Consider the following 7,401-nt stretch of genomic DNA (forward strand, 5'->3'; position numbering starts at 1 on the left):
GCAGGAACTGCACACAAGTAGAGATGTACAAACAGCATGGAAAATCTTTAAAAAAAAGGCTACAAGACAGAGGGTACCCCAAAAAAACTGTCCAACAGGCATATAAAAGAGCATTACACATGAATAGAACTACATGCCTAGAACCGATTCAACGCAACAAAGAAGACAAAATCACATGTGTAAGCACATACAGCCCTATCAGTAGCCATCTCAGGAAAATCATTAAAAGACACTGGCACATGATCAAAACGGAAGATTTCAATCCCTCTATGCCCCGTTTTGCATTCAAAAGAGAACGCAATATCAAAGACTTTATAGTCCATACATACCCGAGACCCCCAAGGGTAATCACCACTCAAACCCAACTGTGGGGCTTACCACCGGTGATAGGTCATCATCGTTGCGGCAACTGTTCAGTATGCGCACAGACTATGACAATGAAAAGCATTCAACTTTGTAACACCACCATACATTTGAAGACCTTTACTAACTGCCTCACCAAATGGGCGGTATATGCCATTAAATGCCCATGTGATTTAGTTTACATAGGCAAAACCAAACGACAGGTACGTCAAAGAATCTGCGAACACAAATCCTGTATTCGAAATAAAATAGACAATAAACCCCTGGTGGCTCATTATGTTAGTAAACAGCACAAATTTACAGAACTACTTTGGTGTGTGATCCAAGTGATCCAACCATCCCCCAGGGGCGGCAACATGGACCTCAACCTGTCCAGATGTGAGCAGAAATGGATATACAACCTTGACACTGTGAAACATGGCCTTAATATCGCCATAGAATGGAACACATTTCTTTAAAAATGAGTATAGAAACGTTGTCCCTTAGAACTAACGGTGATAGAAACAGCACTCTGTAGTATTACCACTCCGTATCAACAATGCCGAAGGGTGGATACCTAATAGAAACAGGTAAACAGCACCATCTAAAAAGCACATTCTAAAACTGTTTTTACAATGCTAATATATAAAATAAAATCGACTAATTAGCCCTCGAGGCTGAGGATGTATTATTAAAGCTACACATAGTGATAGTCCTAAATGAGTTTTCCCAACCCATTTGAGCGCACATATTCAAATTAGGCAAATCCAAGCAAAGCCCATTTCGCAAAACACATAGAAATATAACAAAAAATAAACGAATTTAGGTCACATTTTTTGTTTTAAACTACCAGTCCCAACTCCCGGAAGGCGTGTAATAATATTCCGGCGCCCACGTGATTGGAGCGTACATTTTGAAATTAGGCAAATCCAAGCAAAGCCCATGTCGTACAACACACAGAAATGCATCACAAGAACAAAAAATAAACGAATTTAGGTCACATTTTTGTTTTAAACTACCAGTCCCATCATCCTTCAGGCTTATAATAATATACCGGCGATCACGTGTTGGTAACCCTGAATCATGTGACCCCATAAAAATCAGACCTAGTTTCACTTCAAGCCGTGCTGCCCATGCCGAAGACAAGTCAGCTTTCTAGCGCATGCCCTTTGCGGACTAAAAGGTAAAATATGCTCTCGACTTCAGTGACTTTAACATGAAAATGTAATTAGCTTAATTCCTGCCTTTCGAACTTGTACGAGATAAAACAACCTGGGAGTGTAATCATTTAAAAGGGCACCACAGGTTTAAATAACCAAGCAAGGACTTTTTCCTTTACAAGCCTGCATTTAACAGCATGTCGGCTAGCGCGGCCACGAACAATGTGTAATGAATCATGATGAGATTGCAAACAGCTCCAGGGTGCATTTAACACCAACGGCATAAAAACTGACGGGCTGAGGCCTTGTAACAATGAGTTTTAAAACAATAATAGAAAAATGTGTTAAAATTACATGCCCCATAGCTCGACTAGAGCTTAAGTTTACAAGCATTTTTTCAACTGGCTCATCATGCATTCAAATGCTGTCAGGCTAATTATGTTTCGTTTCCATTGCCATAGGAAACAAATCCATTCACGGCCTTTCAGTCCATCCTAAATCACCAGAAGGCACCTGGCAACATTCAACCAAGGCATTAACGACCATTTATGCAAAAACAGCTGATGCCAAACTGAAAGTCATCATTTCTCCTCATATCATCTAAAGAGGTCAGCGACAAATTGTGGTATGTTCAAATAGTGGTCTAGAATTAACCACATGTGCCATTTCTAAACAGTTGTTTTTAATTAACCACAGGCACCAACATCACAAAGCGCAACTTAAGTTACCAGCGCGAGAATTTTTGAGTACAACAAGCTCAGACAGCGAGATAAACCGCAGAATTCTAGTCACATAAATACAAGATGTGGACATGTAAGTGTTTTTAATATTTAGTAATTTTTTTAAAAAAATGTTAAAAGACAAGTTAAAGTGTAGGGTTTTCCATTAAGTGACAAAAACCTGAGACGAAGGTAGTTGTACAGTTAGTGACACCGTTTGTCTAAGTATTCTCAATAGTCTAAATAGCACAATATGGACTTAGTGAGGTAAAGGCAGGTTCAGTATAACATAAAACTAGCCATCGCTCTTAAATTTAGTCAAAGTGGAGATACGCAACTTGTTCTGTTTTTTAAAAAAACAAATGTCTTACAGCAGAGTCTTACATAAGATTAATATACGTATACTGATGTATGAAAAAATTATTTTGCAGACGTGTGTATGTACTAAAAGGGGATCAAGATTGATCAACTACAAAGCAATTGGTGTCCTGAAGATGGCCTTATACTTAGTCTGGTGACCACCGCTGACAAAAGTGGTATATCATAACGGGCCGAAACATATGTCGACTGTTTAAGGAAAATCAAATGTTTTTTTCCCATGTCAAAAATGCATATTCAAACTGAAATGTTATGCCTACAAAGATTTATATTCACTTTAGAACTCCCCTGTTAGATGAGATGTATGTAGAATGAGTGATATGATTGAGTATCAATTTGAAAATGCTTTTTAAAGATGTTTTACAACTATTAAAGAGACAGAACCTTTGTTACAAGTTGGAGTGATTAGTGCAATTTTTCTCCCCCTGCGACTTCCTAACTAATGACATAGTTAGGTGGCCTTTAACTCTCACGTAAGATCCATACAAGACTAAAAGAGAGGGGTAGTCTATCTGTTTTTCACTTTTCTCCCTTATAGATTGTCCCTTCCTCCAGATGAGACCCCCCGTCAACAAAAAATAGGGATTACCCATTACTTAAAACCAAAGGCTCCCTATTCGGACAGAGGGAGCTAGAATTAACAGGGAAATCTCCTACATCTGCAATCTAAAGTCACTGCTGTCTGACCAGGTTTGTCTGTTTCTATATCTGCAATACCAAATATATTAATTGTGTTTTACGATATCAACCGTAATCAGATTTAACAGAGAGACGCCAGTGCTTACAGCAGTGAATATGGAACAGCAGATGCAGCAGATAATGGCTGCTATGCAATCTATGTCCCATGAAGTACAAACACTTAAACAAGAAAATGCACAGTTAAAGCAGCAGAAAGCTCGCGCTATTCCTGAGGTGCCCCCTTCACCCTTGCCATCAGGCAAGTTCGACGGGGATCCCCATAAGCTAAAAGAATTTTTGGATAGTTGTATGGTTCAATTTACTTTCAGGCCACGCTATTTCCTGTCTGACAAAGATAAGGTCGGATTTCTAATTTCCCATCTCACGGGTGCAGCTCTAGCTTGGGCCACTCCGCTAGTAACCTCAGGAAATGTCATACTGGACTCCTACCCAGCTTTCGTTAACAGTCTAAAGACTATGTTCAGTAGACAAGAAATATCTGTAGCCTCTCAAGAACGGCTTCTAGACCTGAAACAAGGGAATAAGGATCTCTTGACCTACATAACCCAGTTCAAACAACTGTCCTCGGAGACTGCTTGGCCAGATGACGCCCACCTCACTCTATTCCGAAGGGGTCTCACAGAGGAACTGAAGGATGAGGTCTCGAGGCTACCCCGTCCTGCAAACCTGGCCGACATGATTACGGTAACCATACAAATTGATTATCGTCTCAGAGAACGGCTTCAAGAACAGAAGAAAGGATGGGTATGTCATTTTTGGTCCCAAGGCCTCCCGCCTTTAGCTAAAACTCTCACAGTGGATGAACCCATGCAGATTGGGGCAGCGCGAGGTCCTTTAACGGCAGGAGAAAAGGAGCGGCGTAAAACCCTTGGTCTATGTATGTATTGTGGTTTATCTACTCATGTATTAAGGGATTTCCCAACCGTTCCTCCTCGTCGATCAGGACCACAGAACCAACAAGGTCAGGAAAAAAACTCCAAAACCCTATCATAAGAGGAACCGCGACTGGGGTTTTTAAAAAAGGTTCCTCAAGCTCTTTAGAATTGTCACATGCTTCTCCACCAGCTGACCTTTCTATGGTTGTCATATCCATAGCTTTAGTACTTCAGAATCAGGAACTCCAAGGGGTTCCTACCCTTTTGGACTGTGGAGCAGCTGGTAACTTTATAGATGATAAATGGGCAGAAACAAGAGAAACAGAGCGTTTAACTAAAGCCTGTATTACTCCTATTCAAGGGGTTGACAGCTGCCCTTTAAGATCAAGGCCCATACGAGAGCAGACCGGACCCATTACTTACATGATCTCTTCACACAAGGAAACCCTTAGTTTTGATATCATTAAAGCCGCTCACTTTCCCATAATTCTGGGCTTGCCATGGTTGCGTTTACACAACCCGTTTATTAACTGGTCTGCAGGCACTCTTTTCTTAGGTTCCGATCATTGTGTGGCACACTGCCTGTCCCAAGAATCAGTAGGGATTCGCATCCCTTCACAAGCTAACGCTTCCAGCAAGGTAACTACTGTAGACCAGAGTGCTATAATCAATATTCATCCGTGTTTTCCACGCCGCAGTTTCCAATCTTACCCCCTCATCAGAGAGATGACTGCCAGATTGATTTGATTCCAGATCAACCTATACCCTTTGGACGAATGTATATGTTGTCTCAACACTCAAAGATTATCTCCCCACTAACCTGCAAAACATTCTTATCACCGAATCAACCTCACCAGCTGGAGCATCTTATTTTTTTTATTTAAAAAAAAAATACAGAGGAATTGAGGCCATGTATAGACTACCGGGGTCTTAATAAGATCACGGTTGTGGACAAGTACCGTATGCTGTTAATTCCAGACATCCTGGAGGCAGTGCGAGGGGCAAAGATTAACACAAATCTAGATCTCCGTGGGGCCTATCATCTTATCCGGATTGCCCTCGGGAACGAATGGAAGACCGCCTTTTGAACACCGTTCAGACAACATGAATATCATGTCATGCCTTTCGGTCTATCCAATGCTCCCGCAGTGTTCCAGCGGTTTATGGATTATCTCTTTGCAGACATTTTGTTGCATTTTGTGGTTATTTACCTCGATGATATTTTAGTTTTTTCCTCAAACGAGGGCGAACATGTGAATCATGTAGCTCTGGTTTTGGACTGACTCCAGTCTAATCAGCTGTACTGCAAGGCTGAGAAGTGTGAATTCCATCAGACACAGGTCAACTATCTCGGTTTCATTCTATCTGCCCAGGGTGTTTCCATGGATCCTAGGAAGGTGTCCGCAGTTTTCCAATGGCCATCTCCATCTAACATCAAGGATATACAGCGTTTTCTTGGCTTTGCCAATTTTTATAAGAAGTTTATACCTCGTTTCTCGGAAATCATTCTTGCAATCACTAAATTGCTAAAAAAAAATGTTTGTTTCTCCTGGAATTCGCAAGCTCAAAATGCCTTTGAACTATTAAAACATTCTTTTTCCTCAGCCCCAATTTTGGTCATGCCAGATCAGTCTAAGCAGTTTATTGTAGAAACGGACGCTTCAGATTATGCCTTGGGAGCTGTTCTTTTACAAAGATCTAACCTAGGGGAAGAATCACCGGTTGCCTACCTGTCTAAGACTTTCAACTCGTCCGAGATAAATTACTCAGTCCTCGAAAAGGAACTATTAGCCATAAAAAGATCATTCGAGGAATGGAGACATTTATTGTTGGGCTCTCCCCATCCTATAGAGTTTCGAAGGGATCATCAAAACTTGAAGGTATTACAACAGGCCCAAACTACTAACAGTCATCAGGCTCGGTGGGCACATTTCTTTCTGCCTTATCGGATATTATTTACCTTTCTTCCCTGAAAACAAAATCTTAGAGCAGACGCCCTTTCCCGTAAGGATCAACCCACAGCTAGATTTAGGTCAGAATTTCTGTTTCCCAGAGCCAGTTCCGTTTCCGTGCTAACAGACTTCCTTCAAACAATTGAACAAGCAACTACCCAGCATCTTCAGTTATGCAACGACCTTCTACCAACTTACCATTTTACGAGGAACCAAGGTTTCTTTGTTCATGAAAATCAAGTATTTGTTCCTTCAATCACTCTGTAAAACGAGTTCTTCGTATGTGTCATGACACTCTGGCAGCTGGTCATCGAGGATATCACTCCACTTTGGATCTGATCAAATGCCATTTTTGGTGGCCAACTCTTGGAGAAGATGTTAGAGACTTTGCCTCGGCCTGTGTCATGTGTCTACAATCCAAGACTTCTCGTCAGAACCCTTTGGGTCTACTCACCCGTATGTCTATTCCTGACAGACCCTGGCAGGTTATTTCTACGGACTTCATTGTGGACCTTCCACAGTCAGATCGTCACAACACCATCATGGTGACTATAGACTACTTCACAAAGATGGCTCATTTCACCCCATTATCCAAGCTGCCCAATGCTGACCGTATGTCTCGGATATTTATCACTGAGATATTCTCTCGACATGGTTTGCTGGACACTATAGTTTGTGACAGGGGACCCCAATATACTTCTCTTTTTTGGCAGAAGCTGTGTACTTACTTGGGAATACGAAGGGCTCTGAGTTCTGGATACCACCCACAAACGAATGGACAGACTGAGCGTCTCAACCAGACCTTGGAGGGCTATTTGCTCTGCTTTGTATCTGCCGCACAGGATGACAGGGTCAAACTTTTTCCTTTTGTCACAAGTTTCTCTCTTTCTCACCTGTTTTTCCTTGCTTGTGACCTTCTTGGGTGCGACTTCCTTTTGTCTTACTTTCTGAGACTTGTACAGGCCGGAGCGCGAGTCTTCGGGTTCCAGCGTGAGGTTGCCGGCTTTCCTTAGCCGGATGACATTCAGTATCCAGGAAATGTAGTATTGAATCCAGGAAGGAGGTAAGAGTCCCATGCTCGGAGAGTGTCCGGGACCCTGCAGGACTGAGCACAAGACGAACCCGGAAGGAGGATACGGCCTAGCGGGTAAGGAGAGAATCGGACGGGATTCCAGGAAACAAGGGAAAGAAAAAATGGAAAGGTAAGGAACTGAAGAAAGCACGGTAAGCAGACTCGAAACACTAACAACTCCAAGCAGTTGCGTTGAGACGCACA

The 7,401-nt window shown here is 42.0% G+C and overlaps 1 long non-coding RNA gene across 1 annotated transcript; it reads left to right on the forward strand.

The window, feature by feature from the left end:
* The first annotated feature begins 1,975 nt into the window (after positions 1 to 1,975).
* On the forward strand, positions 1,976 to 2,746 carry LOC138566082 (uncharacterized). The gene is made up of 3 exons (XR_011301837.1): positions 1,976 to 2,110; positions 2,199 to 2,315; positions 2,653 to 2,746. It is a non-coding gene; the product is annotated as an uncharacterized lncRNA (long non-coding RNA).
* The last annotated feature ends 4,655 nt before the right edge of the window (positions 2,747 to 7,401 follow it).

The sequence above is a fragment of the Ambystoma mexicanum genome, chromosome 2p, assembly GCF_040938575.1.
Source record: "Ambystoma mexicanum isolate Mex_15411 chromosome 2p, UKY_AmexF1_1, whole genome shotgun sequence".
In the NCBI taxonomy this organism is placed as follows: Eukaryota; Metazoa; Chordata; class Amphibia; order Caudata; family Ambystomatidae; genus Ambystoma; species Ambystoma mexicanum.